General features: G+C 41.5%; 1 pseudogene; it reads left to right on the top strand.

The window, feature by feature from the left end:
- The first annotated feature begins 1369 nt into the window (after positions 1–1369).
- On the top strand, positions 1370–21102 carry LOC132526499 (olfactory receptor 52M1-like; annotated as a pseudogene).
- Positions 21103–26599: the final 5497 nt, after the last annotated feature.

The raw sequence follows: 26599 nt of genomic DNA, 5'->3' as shown, positions 1-26599 counted from the left end.
TTGTGGTTTTCATCTCTCAAAATTTGATTTGGTTATTTTTTACATCTTCTGAGGCCTGTATCTGACATGTTCAATATTTTCTCTAGGATCTTGAATATACAAAATATCTTTATAATTGTTTAATATCTTTATATGCTAACTTTATCATAGGTACCTATTTTATTGGTTTTGACTGATTGATTTTTATTATGTATATTTTCCTGGTAATTTCTTTATTGAATGCCAGATGTGTTGAATTTTGGGGTACTGGATACTCCTGTATTCTTTCTTTTTTTAAAACATCTTTATTGAGGTATAATTGCTTTACATGTTGTGTTAGTTGCTGCTGTATAACAAAGTGAATCAGCTATACATATACATATATTCCCATATCCCCTCCCTCCCACCCTCCCTATCCCACCCCTCTAGGTGGTCACAAAGCACTGAGCTGATCTTCTTGTGCTATGCGGCTGCTTCCCACTAGCTATCTATTTTACATTTGGCAGTGTATATATGTCCATGCCACTCTCTCACTTCATCTCAGCTTACCCTTCCCCCTCCCTGTGTCCTCAAGTCCATTCTCTATGTCTGCATCTTTATTCCTGTATTCTTATATATATTCTTGAGCTTTGTTCTGGGACGTGGTTAAGTTGTTGAAAACAGTTTGATTCCATTCAGGTTTTGCTTTTAGGTTTTATTAGTCAGGACTAGAGAAGCTTTTAGTTCAGGCTTTATTTGTTACCACTACTGAATAAAAACATTTTTGAAAAATCTATGGTGACTTGTAAGTTATGAGGCTTTCCACTCTGGCTTGTGGGAACAGAAACTATTCCCAGCCTTGTATGAGCATTGGAGATTTTTTTCCTCTGATTTTGAGTGGGCTTTCCCTAGTTTCAGGTAATTTTCCTCCTTTGTAAGCACTGAACAGTACTCAGATGAAGACTGAAGATCTCCAATGCATTCTCTCTCTCTCTGCAGCTCTCTCCTCTCTGGTACTCTGCCCTATGAACCCTAGCTCCTGTGAATGTATATGTTTGATGTATTTTGGGGGTACCACATGCATAAAATTGGAAGTCAGATTTTTTAAAGTGTATGTGATCACTTAATCAGACAGTATAGAAAGAATCAAAGGCCATGGCCAGATCCTGGCTTTCTATGAATAGAACAAAAATCAAGAATGACATCAAAGCAGGAGTAGTCATCAGAACCTAAGAAAATGTGGAATTGGGTAAAGAGTTGAAGAAATCATGAAGTGATAGACTGTTCATATACTGTAGAAGCAGAAATCTGAATTTAAACTACTGAAGATGTCAAAGTGGTGCATATGTTCTCATAGATTCCAAAGTCCCCAATTGTCTAAAAAGGTTGGTCTGCAAAACAGGGGCACAAAATGGTCTACTCAGGTAAAGGAAGAATCTTAAAGTTTCCTTTTGTTCCTATTTTCTTAAGCCTTTTAATATTTACATTATTGTATGTTTTATAATATAAAATACTAATATAATGCCATGTGATAAAGTACATATTGTTTGTTTACATAATACAGTAATCAATATGTGTATATATACACATATATGTATACATATATACACATATATATATATATACACACACCTTCAATAGTTTAAATTCAGATGTCTGCTTCTACAGTTTATGGATTGTCTATCACTTCATGATTTCTTCAATCCTTTACCAACTCCACATTTCCTCATGTTCCAATGACTACTTCTACGTTTATGTCATTCTTGATTTTTGTTGTATTCCGTGAAGGTAGAAATGCCAGAATCTGGCTATGGTCTTTGATACATACATACATACACATAAACACGTGAATGATCAAATCTACAGTATACTGACTTGAATTTTTTAAGTCTACTTCAGCTATTCTTACCTCCTTCTTGGGAAAGCATGTTCTGATTTCTGCTCTAGTCCAAGGGTTAAGTCCCCCCGCCTTTACCCAGGGATGGCATTTGGTGTATTTTTTAAGTGGTTGTGATACCAAGTAGAGTTGAATCCTAAGTATTTCTATAGTCATTCTTAGAAGAGGAGTTTCGTGCACAATTGTGTTTGAGAAGCTCAGTGAGTAAAACTAGGACTGGACTGAAGAGTGACCCTTGCTGCTACCCTCAGTAAACCACACGACTAGAGCCTAGGAGTCTGAGAGAAGGTCTCCCTTAGGTGTGATCTCAGATTGGGAGATGTCTAGTTTCATTTTTGGTAGGTGAGTTCCTATAATGCTGAGACCTCCCTCTGAGAATGGTTGGTTGGTCCTGGCTTTGCTTCCCTCCTTACTTCTGAAACTTTTGTGACACTGAGGCTGTAATGTCACTTCTTTTTCAAGACAAATGCTACAATTTTAAAAAGAAAAAGATGATATAAATTTTCTGACTGTTAAGAGTTTGTTCTTAATTTAAACAGGTAATGGTAGGTATCAATTATTTTTTATAACATTGAATATATTTAAAATTTTAATGCAGCAGTTTTATTTTTAAATGACCATATTAAGTATAACCCAGGAATTATATATTTGGAATTATTTAATGGGATGATAAAGATTCTAGATGTAAACTTGATTTTGAAAAATTGCATTTGTCCTCATGCATTTAAGGAGTTCGCTTGCAAAAAGTTGGAGAATCTATTCTCTAAAGCACATATGCAGACCCTGGTGTTTGATCTGAAACTTCCAGAATGGGCAGGATTTGGATGGACCTATCTTCAATATAGAAATGCAGATCAAACAACTTGGCTTCCACTATAGGACTTCAGAGTGGTTTTACCTATCTTAATCCCTCATGAGGTTAAGCACTAATCAAGAAACTAATATTATGTGCATGGTGCAGTGTCAACTTATAGATAACATAAGTACCAATTTGATCCTTAATAATGATCGCCAAGTCCACTGTCAGCACTTGGCTTGGGCTATTGGTGGAACCAATAACCACCTATGACTCTAAGTTTTTTCTGAAGCCTCAAGACAGTAACATCTTAATTACATTACTTTGTAAAACCCCTGAGTCATACACAATTTGATCATCTCATCAATCTGAACTTAGAGAAATTTTTTCATTCATCCATCCATATATCCAAACATTTATTGAGCCCTTAATGGTACAGGTGGTATTCTTGTACTCATGAATTACAGGATCAGAGCTATAGGGCAATGTGACAGGAGACCAAGTGTGAGAGACCAGCATCAAAGAGACTTGAATACTAGAGTTAGAACCTTTCATCCATGGTCTCTCTCAGCACCCATTCCTAAAAGCCTACTCTGCCCTGATTCTCTGCCCTATTCCAGCTTGGTAAGTGCTTGGTTTTCTGATGGCTGCTTCAAAGTTTTGCCTAAGAGTTAGTTGTGAGTCTAAGTGCAATCTATTTGATGACTGACATCTTGCTTCTTCCCATCTTCTGACTCTGGCTACAGTCTATACTATTCTATAGTTCCAAGTTTCTGCCATTACCAGCAATATCACCCACAAGAAAGATATAAGAATGAAAAACAAGAATGGAAGGAAAACTTCTAGATCCTGTATCATGATCAGAAACAGCAGTTTCCATAATCATTCAATGAGGGATAAAAATCCTCAGAAGCTGAGCCTGCTGAAAGATCCTTAATGGAATATTGCTTCTATATCTGGTCCTCATAGGCATGTAAAAGGGTCCACCCCTCTCTCCCTTGGTGAGACCCACTATTTCTTTTTAATTTAGAACTTAAAAAGGAGCTTGGGGTGATCTGCTAAAATCTCATTTTACAGATGCCATTGAAGTCCCAAAATTAGTAGGTAAATCTCTCATTCAAGGTCATATATAGTTGAGTACAAATGAACTACTGTTTTTTTAAAATATAGTCATAAAATCTCATAGCTTGATTTTTATAGATAAGTATTTATTTTTACACAAAAAATTTTAATTCAGAAACCTAGACATTCAGGGAGGCTTGGGAAGATTCATCCTGGGGAAGCCTGCCAGTCAAGATCTCTCTCTTATGTAAGACTATATTGTTAGCTCAGAAAGAGCCTTGAAAGATAAGGAGGCACTCAACAGAGGGTGTGTCAAGCTAAGAAAGCTATCTGAACCAGGAATTTCCTGGTTTGGGCCTATAAGCCTTAAAACAAACTAACACTTATAAATTTCGGTCATTTAATCCTTCGCAGAAGTTCTTCCCAGAGATAATACAGAAACAGAAGTATTATTTTTCTCACTGATTCATGGTTCAAAATAGAATTATACAGAGCTGAACTTTCTTGAAACAGATGAGAGTAAGTGAGCCTGATCTGCTATGAGGTACCTGTCCTAAACTCTAGGAGCCAGCAGGACCTCTGGTTAAACAAAACAAGTCTGTTGAACAATTCTCTCTCTTCATTATTGGTCCACCTCAATGAAGGATGTCCCAACAGAGGGAGTAGTAGCACAGTGATAGCATGACAGTGAAAACATTGTGTCTTTGTAGACACAATGGTAGAACCAGGTTTCAAACCCAGGTCAATATATACACAATGCAATACTACTCAGCCATAAAAAGAGAACAAAATAATGCCATTTGCAGCAACATGGTTGCAACTAGAAATTATCATACTGAGGTAAGTCAGAAAGAGAAAGACAAATAAAAAAAAGATGACAAAAGATGTATGAGCGCATCTGATATGGCAGAATAGGTTTATTTTCCTGGTTTCAGATTAGGTTAGGCACAAAGATCCTCTGTGCCTGGCAGAAGGAAGAACATTAGTTAGGACCATGCCTCCCACTCCTTAAACTTAGGCTCCCAAGGCTCCAAGTGGTGTGGAAGTGGATCCTAAGCATTCCTGGGGCATAAGTAAAATAAATAAGTTGGCTGAGAGAGAGTAAGAGTGATCAGTCAGGTCAGTTTGCAGAGGGTTCAGCAGCTGGGACAAAGGGATGAGTAACAGAAAGATAGAGTAGATAGTCTCTGCCAGGGTACTATGGGGCTGTGACTGCAATCTCAGTGGATCAACAGTATTAGAGACTCTAGTAGAAGGAGGTCATGTACCAGAGGCCACAGTGTGAAGAAATACCATAATTACAGCATAGGATGTATCTGGAGTTGAGGCCAGCCAAGGAAGCAGGAGACAGTCCTCTCCCATATGAGTACCAAGGTGGCAATCATGTGAGAACCCACCCATCCCCTACTGCAGTTTTAAATCTAGCACAAGGAAGACGGTGATATAAAAACTCCTGTGGGGGGGGGGGAGCGGGGGCGGGGGGGAGTTAATCCTGTATCAGACTAAATTATAAATTGGAATTGACTAAGAAATCCAAAGTTGATTGAATTTGGTTGGAAGTGCTATCTTCTACAACTCAGTTTGATTTTATTATTATTCTAACCCCCACTGTGCATAAATAATGCAGAAAGAGAAAGAATGAAGTAAATGACATTTTGCACAACTGAGTCTATGATTATAATTTTTTTACTTGTTATACAAGGAAATATTTAGAGGTATTTAGACTTTTACCATCACAAGACTATAATTAGGTGGGTGTCACTAGTTAAAAAGCCTCAGATTTACAGGGGTGGGTACTGGGCAGCCAAGGAGAACAGAGGAAAGCTGGCTCTGTTGATATGATTTTCTACAGAGAAGCAGAGGACAGAGAGTGTTTTCTAAAGCTGAGGCTGGTACATTTACGAGTGAGGCACAATTGCAGACATTCTTTGGCTTTCCCAAGGAACTTTCTGCAGTTATTCTTTATGCCTGATCCTCCCATAGGCCTTTCAGTGAATGATAAAATATGGTTATTAAAAGGCAAATTGTTTTTTTATGTGCCAGTGAGTATGCAGGAATTTTAGATTCATTATCTCATTATATCCTTATAACTAACCCATGAGGAGTTACTATCATTACTTCCATTTTCAAAAAGAGGATACTGAAGCTTAGATTGTGCAACACATGCACAGTCTGAAAGTTACTGGCTCAGTTCCATCTCCGCCCTTTACAGTAATCTCCAAACTACTGAGACAATTAAAAGATCAGTGGTTGCAGGGGTTAGCATAGGGAAAGATGAGTAGGTAGCACAAAGTGATGTTAGGGCAGTGAAAATATCCTGTATGATACCAACAGTGGATGCATGTCATTATATATTTGTCCAAACCCATACAACACCAAGAGAACCCTGATGTAAACCATGGACTTTGGGTGTAGTTTGCATCTATGTGGTTCACTTGTAACAAATGTACTGCTCTCTTGGGAGATATTGGTGATGAAGGCAACTATGCATGTGTGGGGATGGGGAATATATAGGAAGTTTGTACCCTCTGCTCATTTTTGCTATGAACCTAAAACTGCTCTAAAATATAAAGTATTACATTCAAGGGCCTTCTACTTCAATAAAACTTCTATGAGTCCACAAAGCAATCTACAGATTTAATCTGATCCTTATCAAATTACCCATGACATTTTTCACAGAACTACAACTAGTAATCTTAAAATATATATATGGAACCATAAAAGACCCAGAATTGCCAAAGCAATCCTGAGGAAAAAGAACAAAGCAGGAGGCATAACCCTCCCAGACTTCAGACAATATTACAAGCTAGAGTAATCAAAACAGTGTGGCAATGGCACCAAAACAGACATATGGATCAATGGAACAGTATAGAGAGCCCAGAAATAAACCCACACCCCAACGGTCAACTAATCTTCAAAAAAGGAGGCAAGAATATACAATGGGGAAAAGACAGTCTCTTCAATAAGTGGTGCTGGGAAAGCTGCACAGCCACATGTAAATCAATCAAGTTAGAACACTCCATCATGTCACCCAAATATAAACTCAAAATGGCTTAAAGACTTAAATATAAGACACGACACCATAAAACTCCTAGAAGAGAACATACGGAAAACATTCTCTGACACAAATCATAGCAATATTTTCTTAAGTTAGTCTCCCAAGGCAATAAAAATAAAAGCAAAAATAAACAAATGGGACCTAATCAAACTTATAAGCTTTTGCAAGCAAAGGAAACCATAAACAAAATGAAAAGATAACCTACAGACTGGGAGAAAATATTTGCAAATAATGCAATCAACGAGGGCTCAATTTCCAAAATATACAAACAGATCATACAACTCAATAACAAAAAATTACCAACCCAGTCAAAAAATAGACATCCTCCAAAGAAGACACAGCCATGGCCAATAAGCACATGAAAATATGCTCATCATCACTAATCACTAGAGAAATGCAAATCAAAACTGCAGTGAGGTACCACCTCACACCAGTCAGAATGGCTGTCATTAAAAAGTTTACAAATAGCAAACACTGGAGAGGGTGTGGAGAGTAGGGAACCCTCCTACACTATTGGTGGGACTATAAATTGGTGCAGCCACTATGGAAAATTGTATGGAGGTTCCTCAAAAAACTAAAAGTAGAGTTGCCATATGATCTAGCACTCCCATTCCTGGACACCTATCTGGACAGTACTCTATTCAAAAAGAAACATGTGCACCACAATGTTCATAGCAGCACTATTCACAATAGCCAAGACATGGAAGCCATCTAAACGTTCACTGATATATATATATATACACACACATATATATATAATGGAATACTACTCAGCCATAAAAAAGACTGAAATAATGTCATTTGCAGCAACATGGATGAACCTAGAGATTATCATACCGAGGTAAGTCACAAAGAGAAAGATAAATACCATATGATATCACTTATATGTGGTATCTAAAATATGGCACAAATGAACTTATCTACAAAACAGAAACGGACTCACAGATATAGAGAACAGACTTGAGGTTGCCAAGAGGGAGGGTAAATTGAGGAGGGATTGAGTGGGAGTCTGGGATTAGGTGATGCACAATATTATACATAGATGGATAAACAAGGAGGTCCTACTGTATAGCGCAGGGAACTATACTCAATATCCTGTAATAAAACATAATGGAAAAGAACGTGAAAAATAATATACATATACATGTATATATATGTATATATATACACATATATATGTACCTGGATCACTTTGCTGTACAGCAGAAATTAACACAACATTGTAAATCAACTACACTTGAATAAAATGAATTAAAAAAAACTTCTATGGGTCCAGTGGTGTGAAGCATGTTGAGATATCCCTTCTAAGGTGAAGGATAAGTTGGTGCATCTGGCCTCTTATAAAACCAAAAAAAAAACCACAATGCCTAGTGGCCTTCTTTGGGGGGCTTAAGAGGCAACATATTCCTCATTTGGGTGTGTTACTCCAGCCCACTTACTGAGTGACACTCAAAGCTTCTAGTTTTGACTGGGGCCTGGCAATAGAATCTGCAGCAGTCTCAGGCTGCTGAACAAGCTCCCTTGCCACCTGGGCCATAGGATCCAATGATGCTTGAAGTATCAGTGGCAGATAGGCATGCTGATTGGAGCCTTTGGCAGGCACCTATAGATGAATTGCAGTAGAGGGACTTAGGATTTTGGAGTAAAGCCCTGACGTCTTTTGTGGATTACTACTCTCCACTTAAGAAATAGCTCTTGGCCTACTACTGGGCCTTAGTAGAGGCTGAATGCTTGAGCATGGGCCATCAAGTGACCATGTGATTGGAGCTTCCCTTCCTAACCTGGGTTTTATCTGACTCACCAAGCCATTAAGTGGAGCTTGAACAGCAGGACTCCATCAAAGAGAAGTGGTACACATGTGATCAGACCCAAGCAGGTCCCGAAGGCACAAGTTACATGAAGTGGCCCCAATGCCCACTGTCTGCACTCCTGCTACACTTTCTCCATACTTACAGCTATGACCTCATGAGGAGTCCCCTAGGATCAGTTTACAGAGGAACCTAAGACTTGGACCTAGTTTATAGCAGGTTCTGTACAATATACAGGTACCACCCAAAAATGGATGCTGCATCCTATAATCCCTTTCTGGGCCATCCCTAAAGGAAAGTGCTGAAGAAAAATCCCTCTGTGGGCAGAACTCTGATCAGCACAGCTGCTTGTTTTCTTTTGCTTGGAAGGAGAAATGGCCAGAGGTGCAATTATATACTGACTCATGGGCTGTGGCCAATGGTTTGGCTGGATGGTCAGGGACTTGGAAGGAACATAATGAGAAAATTGGTAACAAGAAAATTTAGGGAAAATGAGAGACTTCTCAGGAAGGGCAAAAAAATGAAGATGTGCCCCATGTGAATGCTCATCAAAGGATGACCTCAGCAGAGGAGGATTTAAAAGTCAGGTGGATAGGATGACCTGCCCTATAGATATTAATCAGTCTCTTTTCCTAGCCACCCCTGTCATTGCCCAATGGAGTCATGAACAAAGTGGCCATGGTGCCAGGGATGGAGGTTATGTATGACCTCAGTAATATGGACTCACCAAGGCCAAACTGGCTATGGTCACTGCTGACTGCCCAATCTGGCAGTAGCAGAGATGAACACCAAGTCTCCAATATGGCACCATTCCCCAAGGTGACGAGCCAGCTACCGTGCGACAGGTTGATTACACTAGACTGCTTCCATCATGGAAGGGGCAGTGTTTTGTTCTTATTGGAATAGACATTCTGGATATGGTTTTCCCTTCCCTGCATGCAATGCTTCTTCCAAACTTATCTGTGGACATATAGAATGCCTTATCCACCATCATGGTATTCCATGGTTTCTGACAGGAACTCAGTTCACAGCAAATGAAGTACAGTAATGGGTCCCTGCTCATGGAATTCACTAGTGTTACCATGTTTCCCACCACCCTGAAGCAGCTGGATTTATAGGACAATGGAATGGCCTTTTGAAGGCTCAGTTACAATACCAGCTAGTTAGCAATACCTTGCAAGCCTGCAGAAGGTTCTCCAGAAGGCTGCGTATTCTCTGAATCAGCATCCAATATATGGTACTATTTCTCCCATAGCCAGGATTCACAGGTCTAGGAATGAAGGAATAAAATGGGAGTGAGCTACTAGCAAAATTTTTGCTGTTTCCACAACCTTATGCCTTGTTGACCTAGAAGTCTTAGTTTCAATGCCTTGTTGACCTAGAAGTCTTAGTTTCAAAGCTTCTACCAGGAGACACAATGATTCCATTGAACTGAAAGTTAAGATTGCCACCCAGTCACTTTGAGCTCATGTCTGAATCAAAAGGTAAAGTAGGGAATTACTCTGTGGGCTGGTAAGATTGATCTTTACTACCGAGGGGAAATTGGTCTACTACTTCACAATGGAAGTAAGGAAGAAGGTATCTGGATATACAGGAGATTCCTTAGGTATTACCATGCCCTGTGATTAAGGTCAATGGAAAACTCCAACAACCCAATTCAGGCAGGACTACTAATCGACCATATTATTCAGGAATAAAGATTTGGGTCACTCTACTAAGTAAAGAACAATGACAAGTTGAGGTGCTTGCTGAAGGTAAAGGTAATACAGAACGAATAGTGGAAGAAGGTAGTTAGAAATACCAGCTATAACCACACCACGATGCTAGTCAATTTAGAAGGACAAAACTAAGGAACTACTGAAACAGAAGATATAGTGTCAAAGAACTGTTACTTTGTGGATCAGAACCAACTTACTAAAGAATCTTTACTAAAATGCATTGTGAGGGCTTCCCTGGTGGTGCAGTGGTTGGGGGTCCGCCTGCCAATGCAGGGGACACGGGTTCATGCCCCGGTCCGGGAGGATCCCACATGCCGCAGAGTGGCTGGGCCCGTGAGCCATGGCCGCTGAGCCTGCGCGTCCGGAGCCTGTGCTCCGTAGCGGGAGAGGCTGCAACAGTGAGAGGCCCGCGTACCGCAAAAAATAAATAAATAAATAAAATAAAATGCATTGTGAGAACAACCAGTTAGGGGGCTGTGTCTTTGGATTTGAATGCTACAGAATGCAAGCATATGTTTGTGTTGATACAGCACCTGCAATTCACTATTGAACAATGAGACAGCTGTTTGTGATCCAGACACATGGGAGGTTATTTCTGAGGGAACAGCCAGCTTGGTGGACTGGATAAAGCCACTACTATAAAGAGTGTTTATCCTGAGGAGGGGAACTTCCCAACTCCCCCTATAAATGCCAAAATGGAACACCCCAGAGAAGCAGCTGATATGCTTTGCATGCAAACCATGTGGGATCGGCTTTATGTTGACCAGGATATTCACCTCCTGAATATGTCCATTAGCCAGGTATGGTAAATGCTGTAATTAAGGGGGCCCCTCTTGCATACGTATCTCATGTAACTTTACTCCTACAAAATTAAACAATGATTTGTTCTCTCAGCTTCCTTGTATGGATCTGACTAATACCAAGAACATTAGAGTAATTAAGAAAATGGGGAGAGACAAAGGGGAGTGTCAAGGAACTCTAGCAGAGTGAAACTTTAGGTGACTGAGAAACAGAATAAATAAAGTGGACAATGATGGAGTAAAACAAAGGTGTTAATGCAGCACTACCAGAGATTGGATAGACCTAAAGGGCCCCAAGCACATCTCTTCTATTTACCCCAGTTTGGAAGAATTTAAAGAGCTGGAAGGCAAAGATTATAATGAAAACTCTGACCAGGAAATGCAAGGGGCAATGATTTGCCAGATTAATCAAGGCATAGATTTATAGATTTGAAACTGAGCAGGACCCACTGGGACTTCCAGATACAAGTTCTTCAATGCCCCCTGCTTGTTTGAAAAAAAAAAAAAAAAAAAGCCTTCCGAGACCTTCTGAATTCCAAAGAGCAGCCTTGAGCAGTTAGTAATTAGAGAAGTGAGAAAATGCAGAAAAACGAAAAACAGTTAAGCAAGAAAAGTAATAATTTGAACAACCAGTCAACCATAAAGCGGTCACAGGACTTCCACCATAAAACGGTCACAGGACTCCTAGCTTCTCCCCAAGGGATATAGCTAACAATCTGATGCATATGCTTCAGTCATTTTGCAGAAACCAGGACCCCACCAGGTGGAAAATGCTGACCACAGCCATGGAGACCCCATCAATTGGGAGCAAGAAGAGTGATGCTCAAGACCCATAAATATCTCTTTGTTGCTTAAGACCCAACTAATCAGAAGAACCCATGAGTTGATCATGCACTTAAGACCCTTACCCTTAATTTTGTTCTTTAAAAACCATTGCCTGAAAGTCATTGGAGAGATTGGGGCCTTTAAGCATTAGCTGCTTATTCTTGCTTGGTGCTCTGCAAATAAACACTGTAGTTTCCTTTATCACAAGCCAGTGTCAGTAGATTGGCTTTGCTGTGTGTCAGGTGAGTGAAACTGAGATCCATTTAGTAACAATTTTGGTGACCACAAAGGCACTACCATCCTGAGTGGGCATCTTGCCCATGGCACATTGGCCCCTGGCTAGTGGCAGTTCTCAAGTTCTGTCCAGAAGATGCCCGAGCACCTTTGTCTCATGGACAGCACCAAGTGCTTGCTGCCACCAGACATCATTGGCCCATGATGCTTTTGATTTTGTGGTGAAGGAAACAAAGCACTTGCTGGCTGAGATGCCTCTGTTAAGTAGTAGAGCTCACAGGCACTGGCACCAGGGTATTTTTCGCTTAGTCACTTGGCTCTGTCTGTGATGGGACATTGATTTTGCTGGGATTATTCCCTATTGCACTAAGCAATCTGTAACCCTGAGAGACCTCATTGTATTTGCTTGCTTGCTTGATATTTGACAGCATCAGCCGTGAACAACTAAAAATGAGTACTCAGAGCTCTGTTCCACCTTGTAGCCCACTAGGGTGTATTTTGAAGAATTGGGAATTTTAGTTATGCACCAATGAAAAGAAATAAGATGGTGTTCTCTTGTAACACTACTTGGCCTCAGTTCTCCTCAGGATCTGGAGCCCCTAATGGCTCTCTAAATTGTAACACCATCTTTCAACTAGAACTATTTTGTGAAATGGGAGGAAAATGGAGTGAAGTTTCTTATATACAGGCTTTTATTACGTTGCATCAAAGGGGGACTATTCAGAGAAAATGTAACATGCATACAATTATGATACAAAAAAATTCCTTCCAATAAGGAGATATTAAAAGTTTTACCCAATTCTCAGGAATTGAGAGATGAACAAATTCAACAAACAAATGATCCTACAGCACTGCCACTGTTGCATGGAGAACAGAATGGGGAAGCAGGGGCCAGGGACCTTGATCCCATAGTGCTGACACACTCCTACCAACTCTGGTGGGAGCTGAAGGAAGAGAAAACAACCTGGAGGAGAGAGGGACGATCTCTCCCTCCTGTACCTGACAGGGCACCCAATTCAGCCAGGGAGCCACTCTTGTTCAGGTAGGGCAATTCCCACTGAGGCAGATTCCCATTGGAGGAATAAATACCCAAGATCAGGCAGCAGGATCTGTGTGGAGACACTCTCCTACCCCCCTTTATTTTCACTCTCCCTTTTCACATCAGACTTGTTTAATTGGAAAAATATGCCAACTTTTTGGAATGACCCTACCAGGATAGGAAATTTATTCTCCATCTCTGCCACCCACAACTCAAGTAGGGCTATGTTCAAAGTGTACTAACTACCCTGTTGACTGAGGAAGAGAGAGATGGTGCTAGAAAAGGCTAATGAAGAGGCAGATACACTGCATGTTACTGCCTGGCAATCCTATCTGAGCACCAGCAGCAAATGCAATTCCCACCACAGATCCAGGGTGGGACATGAATGACCTAGAAGATAAGGCTTGAGTTGAGCATTATGGAGAGGGCATCCTGGTAGGGCTCTGAAAGCAAGTGCCGAAGCGGAAGTTTCAATAAGGTGTAAGGGGTGTGCCCATGGCCACCAGAAAATCCCTCAGATTTGACGCATATTGCAATATACAGGTGTGGATAAAGATAACCTGAGGAATTTCAAGTTAGTTAATCAGACCCTTTGTGGCTCAGAGAACCCCAGATATCCAGCAAGAGTTGAAGAGAGAAGTTGTTTTTGATCTCTGAATATCTCATTTGGTGGAACTTGTTTTCAAAAAGACAATCCACAGAATGGGAGAAAATATTTGCAAACAATGCAACTAACAAGGGATTAGTCTCCAAAATTTACAAACAGCTCAAGAAAACAAACAACCCAATCCAAAAATGGGCAGAAGACCTAAATAGACATTTCTCCAAAGAAGACATACAGATGGCCAACAGGCACATGAAAAGATGCTCAACATCACTAATTATTAGAGAAATGCAAATCAAAACTACAATGAGATATCACCTCACACCAGTCCGAATGGCCATAATCAAAAAATCTACAAACGATAAATGCCGGAGGGGGTGTGGAGAAAAGGGAACCCTCTTGCACTGTTGGTGGGAACGTAACTTGGTATAGCCACTATGGAGAACAGCAAGGAGGTTCCTTAAGAAACTAGAGTTACCATATGATCCAGCAATCCCACTCCTGGGCATATATCCATAGAAGACCATGGTTCAAAAGGATACATGCACCCCAATGTTCACTGCAACACTGTTTACAATAGCCAAGACATGGAAGCAACCTAAATGTCCATTGACAGAAGAATGCATAAAGAAGGTGTGGTACATATATACAATGGAATATTACTCAGCAAAAAAAAGAATGAAATGATACCATTTGCAGCAACATGGATGAACCTGGAGATTATCATACTAATAAAGTAAGTCAGACAGAGCAAGACAAATATCATAAGATGTCACTTAAGAAAAAAAGATGTCACTTATATGCGAAACCTAAAAATAATGACACAAATGAACTTATGTACAAAACAGAAACAGACTCATAGACTTAGTGAACAAACTTATGGTTACCAGGGAGGAAGGGTGTGGGGCAGGGATAGATTGGGAGTTTGGGACTGACATGTACACACTGCTATGTTTAAAGTAGATAACCAACAAAGTCCTACTGTATAGCACAGGGAACGCTGCTCAGTATTCTGTAATATCCTAAATGGGAAAAGAATTTGAAAAAAAACAGATACATATATATGTATAACTGAATCACTTTGCTGTACACCTGAAATTAACACAACATTAATTAACTATGCTCCAATATAAAATAAAATTTTTTTAAAAAGATATTTAGTGACACCAAGGTTGATGTTTTCCTTTGTTTTGTAGAGCCCAGTCTGCTATTGGTTTCTCATCCTTGGGCCAGAATTCCCTCTCCTGGACAGTGTTAGAATGAGCACAGGTAAAGTTTGCTTCTGATTCATCTCTGCTTCCAAGGCTGAATACAAATCTTATTTAATATATATTTAAGATATAGTCTATGGAAATGTTTATCTCTAATGCTCTTCTGTACCTTTCCATCAGTTGAGAAAGGTTGTACTGAGTTGGTCTTTAAAATCTAATTATTAGTTATAAAGCAGAAACTAACACACCATTGTAAAGCAATTATACCCCAATAAAGATGTTAAAAAAATCTAATTATTAAAGGCAGAAGCCTTACTTTAAGCTATAATATGATTAAATTCAAATGCACTGACTTATTGAATACTTATTTCTAAATATCATGCAAGAGAGTCAGGTACAAAAGAAACATAGCTCATCCATTAAACTCTAAAGGCAGAGTTCATCAACTGGACAAGGAGATTACTGAACCAAAGTTTCAAAAGCTAGATATGAATCTGTATGGAATGAAATTCCTCCTTTTACTGGGCTGAGGGTATAACCTGTGCACAGGTTTGGAAGAAATAACACTATATTTCAAATCAACTACAAGCAGTTTTACATAGAAAGTAAAGTTTAAGATTGGGGAGCAGAGAGCAAGCTTCTAGAAGTTCCTAGCTTTTCCTGACGTGCCATAGAAATAGAATCCTCTAAAAGGGGAGTAAGAGTAAAAAGTAAATTCTTTCTTCATTGATTCTACTTCATAGCCACTGCCCTGACCATACTGGCTCCTGGTCTGAAAGAGACAGTAAAAAATGTCTCTCCGAGGTTTAACCCCTCCAAGAAACAAAAAAGCAGTGATGGTAACAACAATGCTATTTAAGCACCTGGTATGTTAGTTTCCTTACTAGCCCCTTTGTATATAGTATCTCAATTATAAGAGCTACCCAGAGATAGGTATTATTCCCACTTTATGCTTGAAGAAGTGAAAGTGAAACAACTTGTTCAAGGTTACACAGTAGGTATGTCACTGAGCTGGCTTGCAAACTCAAGCCACTGGAGTTTCAAAGGCCATGTCTTGTCACATGTCCTAAAGTGTGATGCCCCACAACCCAAGAGAAGCCCATTAGGACACACCAGGGGATAAGTCAAACTGAGAAAGCAGGTTTTCCCCTTCCTAAGAAACAGGATTTCAGGTTGGGAAATTTAGGTTCAGAAGGATGTAAAGGACATGCACTGCTCCACACAAGTCCATGGGGTCCTTCCCTCACAATGTAAACCAGAGCAAGGGGAAAAGTCTGCAGTATCTTACTTTTAGGTAATTGCTATTTGTCTGTCTTGAAGTTAATTCAGGATTCTACCACCACTTCCAAGTACTGTAAGGGTATCAAACTTCCTTAAAGTTTGACAGCCAGGCTGAGTTCTAATCCCAAGAAGATTCTTCATCCCTCTTCTAGAAAGGCCTTTCTGATTTCTACTTGGCGTCCTTAGACTAGCTGCAGACTCCAGGGAGGCCAGACAACAAACAAGAGCAGGACTTGGACCCAAGGGATCATGACTCAATTAACAGGTCTGTCCTCCATAGACTTAGACCTCTCTGGACCAACCCTAACATGCTGCGGATAGCTGTGTTCAAATTTAGAATCTGTGTCCATCCTTCTGGGACAAAGACTGCTATTTTCCTTCTCCACTAAGATAGTGGGAAGGTTACAAGTGGAATTACCCCTGAGCAGAATGCTTATACGTGCCAGGCCTCACAGGCATTTGCAGAGCCCCAGGCTCTTGCTGACACTACACATCCCAGGTAAGAACATCTTACAAGGAGGATCTAGAAAAGGAGCAAAGGTCATCAGTATGTGTTCCCAGCCTATAAGAAAGAACTTAAAGTTGGGCAACCAACTTTAGATCGTGCTCCTATATAAGTTTCTAAGACCCAGAGGGAAGGAATTCTCTTGGAAGGAGACAGAGAGGGTGGAGTCCACACAGAGCCATACACAAGGAGGCTGAAGAGGCCCTCTAGTTCACTAATGCCAAAACAGGAACCTCCAAAATACCTCCAGGTGCTTTAAAAAGGCACGATGTATTTTATTCTTCAATTGCCAGGCACTGTGCTAGCATAAGTATTACAACAGAGAATGAGATAAACATGCTCCCTACTCTCATGAAACATATTCTGTTCAGGGAAACAGGCAGGTAAACAAGCAATCCAGAGTACTATGTGTGTGCAGTACAAAGACAGGCCTCTTTAGGTCGGTACCTAAGCTGTGGCAATGTGCCATGTATAAGGACTAGCCAGAAGAGGAAGATGAGTAGGCTATTCCAACACCAGGAAAGAACATCGGTAATTATCAGGGGCAAAAGATCATGACACATTTGGGAAAAAGAAAAATTCAGCCATGTAGAAAGGTAGTGAGCAGGGTGAAAATGCTAAGAATTGTGGTTTGTATTCGCAAATATATTTGGCTATAGCTCAGGTGGGAGCTGTCCTGCTCTGATCGCATATACTCACAGCCCCACTGAACAGGAGCTGCCGTAGCCTCCTTCTACTGTGTTTAAGCAGCAAGGGCTGCCATTCAGACTAGGGAGGCATAAGTTAAGGAGTGTTACGATATTAGGGAAAGGATAGAAGTCAGTAAAGCTAACCCCAAGGCTCATCCATCTCCATCCAGGAGCTGAAGTGCATCCCTCCAGTCGTAGGTACCCCTTTCAGTTTCATGATACGTTCCTGGAGATGGATAGGAAGAGGAAGAGATGAAATGTAGATGGAACATCCATCAGGAAAACAGCTCTGTGTGTTGTCAGGTATGAGGAAGGAAAGAGGGATAAAAATCAAATCCACCTTCTCCAGGGCTTGAGGCCAGTTCACAGGACTGAGGACATTTGGCTTGGATCTAACAAGGTCTGAGACGTAGTAGAGGTCTGCCTACTTTCGAGAGAAAACATTTCTTATGCTCATAATTCACTGGATATAGATTTAGCCTCTTATGTAATTTGGTCTGTGAGATCATCCTACAATGTGTCTTCTCTGCTCAAACCTAGAAGGGAACCACTGTCCCAGGGTGTGGCTCAGTAGTGATGGGACTCAAATAACTTCAGAAGGGAAGATAGACAGTCAAACAGCTTCCCCACTAACATAGGAGGAAGGTAACCACAGTAAGGGAGACAAGCATCAGAACAGAAGACAAATTCATTTGGCAAGTCTCACTGATTTTTCCATTTAAGGACTCTCTCTTTTCTGGAGGGAAACTAGATTTCTTCACATGATTACACTTTGCTTGGTAAAACATCAAGTTATGAGAGCCAGTAAATTAGGAGGTAGGAGTGAAGTAGACAAGTCCCCTTTTATTGTAAATCTAAAAATCGTGATAAAGATCATTTAGCATTTGACCACAATGAGATTAGAACTCTTTTGCCTTTGGAACTAGTTCTGTGAAGTTGTCCACTTTCCAATGTGTCCTAGTGAGGAAGCAGGCAGGTTTTCAAGAGATGATACTGGTGAAGACTGTACACTATTGGGATCTGGTCTGATATATCCAAAGAAGAAGTGGCATGGTCAAGGGGGCAACTGAAGAGATCATCTACAGAGGCCTGGGAAGGGTTAAGGAAACTGACAGGGGATGGTGGAGGCCCAGGACTAACCCCAGGGAGCAGCATCACCTAACTCAGGCCTACCAGGTAAGGCAAGATGCAGTTGCCAGAACACAAGTGTGGGGGATGGGGTGTCACTTTTCAGGAGCTGTGGTCTTTGGTAGAAAATCACAGCACTGCCAAGTGCGCCTGGCAGAAAGGGACTGGGGAATAAGTTCTTGATGGCTAGTCTCACCCTCTCATCTCCTGCATCACATGGGCTGAACCCACCTAGAAACTGGAGGGAAAAAGAAAAGCAGTACTCCATAAATGTCAGCTTCTGGGGACAGAGAACAGAGATCTGGAGGAATAGATGGAGAACAGATGGAGAATAAGCAACACAAAGGGTAAGAAACAAAGACAGGGTCCCCCCAGCCTAAAGCCTTGCCTCACCCCACCTCCTCATCTCAATCACAGGCTGACTCCTGTGCACACTTTCTTTCCCAGCCCCAGTAACTCAGCCTTTTCACCTTCCCTTTTTCCTGCTTCTGCCAACACTTTCTCTATTCTCATTCATAGTCATCTATGAGAATCTTGAGATGGAGGAAAAACCCAGCTCAAGCGGAGGGATTCTGTGGGATAAAGTCACTACAAACAGCTTACACGAGTTGCCATCCTCCTGGCACCATGGCTACCTGGAGAGAGACATTCCAACGTTTCTTGAAGTTTACTGAATGTATCTTTGGTTTTACACATTAGTCTCAACTGTCTAAAGAGCTAAAGCTTAGGGTTACTGTTCCTCAGACACTGCCTTCTCATTCAATCCTCATGACTTCTCTAGGACACACTACTTAATTTTGTTGTAGAATGAGGTCAGTTGTATTTAACTAATGGGATAAAGTAATTTGCCTCAAGCTCCTACTGCCAAGATATGAAATCAGATCTGAAAAATTCTAAAGGCCAGATACTGGCTACTTTGCTATATCCAAAGCAACTAGGCTCAAGATGTAGAAGACAAAGCTTCTTACATACTTATTCCCCTGACATTCTTCTATTGTATATAGGAACACATTCTGGCATGATCCTTTAGATCCTAAAAAAATATAAAAGTATTTCCATGTTGTCTTTCTCAATATACATCTCCCCATTAGCCAATTGCACTGAACTCTGAGCAAATCCGATTCTTTGGCCAAATAGTCATCTAGGCTTCATGCTATTCTACAATGAATATTATATTTTTTCCCTCCTGGGGAGAACCCTCTCTGCTTCTAGAATCTTATCCTCACTCAGCCTCCAAGAAAGCAGTAAGCCCTTGCATGGATCTGCCTTTGGGCAGACACAAACTGAGCTCCAATCATCAGCTCTCACCTGTCAGAAATCATTTTTGTTCCACCCCCCGGAGAGTCTTCTTCACCAGCTTGCATCTGCCTTGTGATCTTGGTCTGCAGATTAAATATTTCAGCTCATCCAATAGTTAATGCTGGCCCCAAGATTAAGCTTTGACTTACTATAGAGTCTAGATAGTCCCAGGGGTCTATCTAGAGTCCCAGACTGTATCTTTCAGTATCAATGCATCTCTAATCAAGGAGCCCTCACACCGAATCCTGCTTATATGATTCTAAGAAATACCTAATAGCCAACCTACAAGAGTTAAATGACTTAATAGTTACTTGTCCACCTTAGGTCACTTTCATTGATGCAAAAACATTACTTTGAGAGTCATATTGCAAAAAAGATATTCATACATTTCATTCAAATATGTATTCTGGCCTGTGCTTGAAAAATCTGTAGATATCCTCACATAGTAATAACTTGTGACATTATTCTGTAACTTTGAAGAATGTTTATAGAATCTTATCTAGTCAACAACCTATTCCTTATTATAGGACCTAAGAATATTCTTCTTTTATTTCCAGAAAAAAGTTCTACTGCATTTTGAGGCACAGGTGAGAAGGTGCATTTATAACTAGCCACACTCACTTTTCATAATGTCTGCTCGACACCCAGCTCCTTCCAGCTCACTGGCATTCCAGGATTGGAGTCCCTGCACATCTGGCTCTCCATCCCCTTTGGCTCCATATACCTGGTGGCCATGGAAGGGAATGTCACCACTCTGGCTGTGGTAATGGTGGAGCACTACCTGCACCAGCCCATGTACTTCTTCCTGTGCCTAGAGGCTATCATTGATGTTCATTCTGTTCACTTCCACTATTCCCAGACTGCTGGGAATCTTCTGATTTGGTGCTGTTGACATTGGCTTGGATGCCTCCTTGGCTCAAATGTTCCTCATCCACTGCTTTGCCACGGTTGAGTAAGGCATCTTCCTTGCCATGGCTTTTGACCACTACATAGCCATCTGCGACCCACTCCATCATACCACAGTGCTCACTCATACTATGGTGGGATGTTTGGGGCTAGCTGGCCTCTTCTGGGGTGTATTCCACATTGGGCCCCTGCCTCTGATGATCCACCTGCAGCTGCCCCTTTACAAAGCCTGTGTCATCTCCCACTCCTACTGTGAGCACATGGCTGTGGTCCCCTTGCCATAGCAAGAGGCCAGATGGAAGCACTTAACAAGCCAGAGGGTTGAAATTACTCTAAAAACTGGTGAAAATCAAAGGGGCTTGGCCCACAGGGAGTGTTAAAGATAGTTAATAGGATACTGTGTCCCAAGGGCCAAAACAGATGGGCATCCAGCAAGGCTCTGCTTACCATTCATAGAACAAGGCAAGAATGGAGGATGAGGAGGCTGAGGATGGTCACTCCAATAAAGTCAGTCTCTTGCTCAGTTCCCAGACCTGTGCCAGTGTTAAGATCTAGGGCTGTAACTAAAGAGGTACCTGGATACCTAAGTGGAAGAACTGTGAAAAAAGCATGCCTATTATATACCATGATGATTTCCTGAGACCTTCCTAAAAGATAACTTTGGCCATTTACTCAGGCAATTTTATACTAAAAAGAGGGGAATACCAAGGCATTGAAGGTTAAAGTTTGAGTTGACCCTGACAACTAGAAATCAAAAGCATAATCGTGGTCCCTCTATTAGAGTTGGGGTTCTACTCTGGGTAACAGAGTCTAGTTAGTAATTGAACTTTTGGAGAAAGTCAGTTCTCAGTCACTTGATGAATAATTAGAATGACTGTACTTGGTAGGTTGAGTAACTTCCATGTGGTGTTGCTGGCCTGTGAGGTAAGAGCCAAAGAGTTGGGAAGGCCAAATAACCTCTAACACTTCTCTCCACCAAGAGTCAAAAATGCTGCAGAGGTACATGGAGAATTTGGCAAATGTATTGTTTTCCATCTTAGTGATAAAATCCCCAAAACAATTTCCATTAACAGGGGGTGGACAATAGTTCTCATATACGGTTTGCCTCAAGGGCATGTTAACTCTTCCTGTGTCATAACATAATTTAAAGATGACTGGGCATCCTATGGACCTCCACCATCATCCATCGATGGCATGTTGATCTGGCAAAATGAGCTAAAGGTGCTTAGTACAATAGAGGCCTTAGTAAGACACACATGCTCCAAAGGGTAGGAGACAAATCTTAACACTCAAAACCTAGAACTTCAGTGAATTTTAGGGGGCCAATGGTTAAAAATCATTATCAGTAAAAGATCTTCATCTTACATATTTTACCAGATAGAAAACATAATGCCTGCCACCTTGGATTCTGAAGAGAATGTATCCCTCACTTAAGAATCTTGCTTTAGTCCATATACCCAAAGACACGGAAGTATAGCTTTGAGTGGGCCCAAAGCAAGAAGGCTGTTTTTGGTCCAGACTACGGTACAAGTATCACTGCCACTTAACATTATGAACGAGCAACAGTAGAAGCAAAGGAGACTATGTGTGGACCCAGCCACGTAGGTGCCCCATGATCAAGGTTGACTGCTGCCTCTGAATGCCTGTCAGCAATAGACATCAATGCTGAAACCCAGATATATTAGGGTTATTCCTCAAGGAGACCACTTGCTGGCAAGTCAACTCCTCTGGGCCTCTTGAATCCTAGGAAGTACGGTGGTTTGCACTACCAATGACACATACTATTCTGGGCATGTATTTGCCTTTCTTTCCCACAGAGCCTTGACCAGCACTTCTCTTTGAGGGCCTCCTGAATGACTGATTATAGTCAGGACATCCCATATGACATAGTACTGAAAGAACAGACACTCTTCAGAGAAGGATATGCAGGACAGGGCTCACAACCATGGGATCCACTGGTAGCATTACCAGTTTCACCAACCAGAAGGAGCTGGACCCACAGAATGCCAGAGCAGTCTTCTAAAAACAGCTAAAACACAGTTCAAAAGGCAGCACTTCACAGAATTGGAGTCCTATCCTTTAGGATGCAATCTATCAACTGAAGTAACAGCTGTATCTGAGCAAAATTTCAGAAACTGGGGCTGTAGAGCTCATCCTTCCTTCCTTTCCATTTTGCCCTTAGCAAGACAGGCCCACAGTAACTATGGTGGAGCTGCTCCTAAAATCTGAAGGAGATCTGTGCAAGGCAAGCAGGGATGTGGTGACCATAAAAAATATGCTTTTCAGATTGGACTGCAAGGAGCATATTTGACTGATAGTCTCAATCATTGTGCTCTCAAGTTCATGGCATTGCTAAGCCCTAGTGGCTTCCAACCAATAGATGAACACAGCGCTAATAAGGCAAATCTACTGGAGTGTGATACTGGATTTCTCATGAGTTCCCTTGGCTCAAGACTTACACGCAGCCTTGCCAAAGTATTCTTAGAAATACACGAAAGCCTAAGACCTTCCTCTTCTTTCCTCCCTCCCTCTCGGATCAGATCTGCTTGTGATTTCATGGCTCTTCCAGCCTCAGGATCCCTCTTTGTCTTACTTCATGAGCATTTCCTTCATGAGCATTTCCCCTCTGTATACCTCTGACACATCTAATTTAATGTTGGCACCTGCTCCTCAGAGGGCCCATTCTAATGCAACTATGGTAACTCCCACTGAAAAATCTTCAACTCGTGTGCACAAGTCAGTCCTGTGAGGAAAGCTAATACCTGTTATGATTATAAACCTGATGGAGAAAATGTTCACATATTGAGGTATGGGGAAGTCTTTTTGGCTTATACGTGGTTCAACTTGACTTTTTGTGAACTAAGACAGACTCATTCATGGCCTATCAAACACACAGCACATGCTCTTTAACCATTAAGCTAAAGAATGTCCATTTTCAAGATAAGGATAAATAACTCCTTGCCTATGGCATCCATGTTAACACTCCATCAAAAATAAGGTTCCCTTCCCAGACACCAGGGTCCTGCTGTCTCACTGTACAGATACTCAGTTTGTCTCTTTTGAAACTTTAAAGGAACATCCCCCTATCATGTTTATGCCTTATCAGAACAAGGAATATAAGACTAGGCAGAAATATGCATCAACTGAGCAGTTTCTCGAAGCTGAGAGGCTGTCTCCTGGGCTACAGTCCTGTTTGGCTCAAGAAAGTCTTTCCTATTATAGGCTGTTTATTGATTATTTCTGTCATCCAGCCCCTGATCTCTCTTCAAAGACTGCTCTCAGAACTTTGAGAATGAAAGCTGTGTAACTGTCACAACTCTCAAGACATAGCTTAGCGATGCTCTCTTTTCCTTACCCTGGAACAGAATACATGAGCAAAGTTCTAAGTGCAGATAAATCTGAAGGACCTCGTGTCAGTAATGTCCTCAAGCAATTGAGTTTAAGGTGTAGCCTGAAGGCAGAGCAACTACCTTGAAGTTAACAGGCATTCCCACAATTCATGATGCCTCATGGGAAGGGAGACACAGCTATAAGAATAGCCTGATACTGCTCTAGACTAGCAGATTGAGGAAACTGGGCTGCAACAGTGTTAGTTTTCCTCTGTAGCAGCTTGTTTTTAGGTGTTTCAATACCATTAAATTACCACTTTTTTCAATTTTTTACCATTGAAGTGTTTCAATACCATTGGATTACCACTTTTTTCAATTTTTTACCATTGAAGTGTTTCAATACCACTGGATTACCACTTTTTTCAATTTTTTACCATTGAAGTGTTTCAATACCATTGGATTACCACTTTTTTCAATTTTTTACCATTGAATTACCACTTTTTTCAAGTGTTTCAATACCATTGAATTACCACTTTTTTTTTTTAAGTTTTCATTCCAAATTGCTCCTCTCTCCCCCTCCCAACTGTTGTACTCAGAACAGATGGGAAAATAGTATAAGGGGTATATTACCAACTGTTTGGCCCTTGTGAGACAAAAATTTGAACAGCTCTGGGATTTTGGGGGAAGCTGACTAAAATACTCCTGGAGGTACCTCAGTATCTCAGCCACTGGGCTGAAATTTTAGTTGTGTTGACTACCAATCTGAGTTGTTTGGACTTTCTTCCTATGTGGAGGTCCCTTTCTCCATCTGTTCCCTGAGGTTGCCCTATGCTTATCTCTACTCAGCTCACTCTTGGAAAGTGTCTCTTACTTATTTAATAGATAATACCTAATGGGACTCTCTCAGCTCCAAACTACAGCTTTGATATTAGAACATTCATAGCTCATAGATAATGGTCTTTGCCCGTTTTGGTTCACATAGAGCTACAGGTAATAGTGTCCCCAGCCTTCTAATACTGAGGACTGACACATTACACAAGGACATCTCTACCCCCAAATCTGATTCTTCCCTATTAGATGTAGGTTTTTTATTTTATTTTGTGGGGAGAGGGAAGATTTACTATCTGTATTTGGTGCCTTGGGCTCTTCATCCAAGGACCTCATATAACCCTTCACTGATGCTGGGGATTTTGCAGCACATGCTCATCGTCCTATAGTAGCCAATGTGTCCAGGGGCAGTGACCTCACAAGACAGAACAAAGATGTCTGAGAAACTACTCTAAGAAAAAAGACCCCACTTAATTAGAGTCCATTAGAAGGAGAATTACTGGGAAGACCTTCAAGATGGCAGAGGAGTAAGAGGTGGAGATCACCTTCCTCCCCACAAATACACCAGAAATACATCTACATGTGGAACAACTCCTACAGAACACCTGCTGAACACTGGCAGAAAACCTCAGACTTCCCAAAAGGCAAGAAAATCCCCACATACCTGGATAGGGCAAAAGCAAAAATTAAAAAAAGGACAAAAGAATAGGGACAGGACCTGCACCTCTGGGAGGGAGCTGTGAAGGAGGAAAAGTTTCCACACACTAGGAAGCCTCTTCACTGGCCAGGATGGGAGGTGGAGTGGGGGAAGCTTTGGAGCCACAGAGGAGAGCACAGCAACAGGGCTGCAGAGGAAAAAGCAGAGAGATTCTCACATAAAGGACACCAGCCTGAGACATTTGTCTGCTCAACCACCTGGGAGGGTGAGGGCTGGGAGTTGAGGCTCAGGCTTTGGAGATTAGACCCCAGGGAGAAGACTGGGGTTGGCTGTGTGAAGATAGCCGGAAGGGGGCTAGTGCACCACAGCTAGCTGGGAGGGAGTCCGGGAAATAGTCTGGACCTGCCAAAGAGGCAGGAGACCATTGTTTCAGGGTGTATGAGAAGAGGGGATTCCTTCCCTGTATGCCCACAGAAGGCAGAGCACCACCACCTAAGCGAGCTCCAGAGACAGGCACAAACCACGGCTATCAGCTAAGACCCCAGAGTTGGGCATGAACTGCTAACACTGCTGCCACTGCCACCAAGAAGCCTGTGTGCAAGCACAGGTCACTACGCACACCCCCCGGGAGCCTGTGCAGCACGCCACTGCCAGGGTCGCGTAATCCAGAGACAACTTCCACAGGAGAACACACGGCATGCCTCAGGCTGTTGCAATGTCACACTGGCCTCTGCTGCTACAGGATCACCCCTCATTCCAATTATGACTACCATACCCCTCCCTCTCCCAGGCTTGAGTGAGCAAGAGAGCACTAATCAGCTGCTGCTTTACCCCTTTCTGTCTGGGTGGGGAACAGACGCCTCAGGGTGGCCTACACACAGAGGTGGGGGCCAAAATCAAAGCTGAACCCCAGGAGCTGTGAGAACAAAGAAGAGAAAGGGAAATCTCCCCAGCAGCCTCAGGAGG

Source organism: Lagenorhynchus albirostris, chromosome 9 (genome assembly GCF_949774975.1).
Source record: "Lagenorhynchus albirostris chromosome 9, mLagAlb1.1, whole genome shotgun sequence".
Lineage (NCBI taxonomy): Eukaryota > Metazoa > Chordata > Mammalia > Artiodactyla > Delphinidae > Lagenorhynchus > Lagenorhynchus albirostris.
The sequence above is the reverse complement of the archived record's forward strand: the minus strand, read 5'-3'. Positions and strand labels throughout refer to the sequence as shown.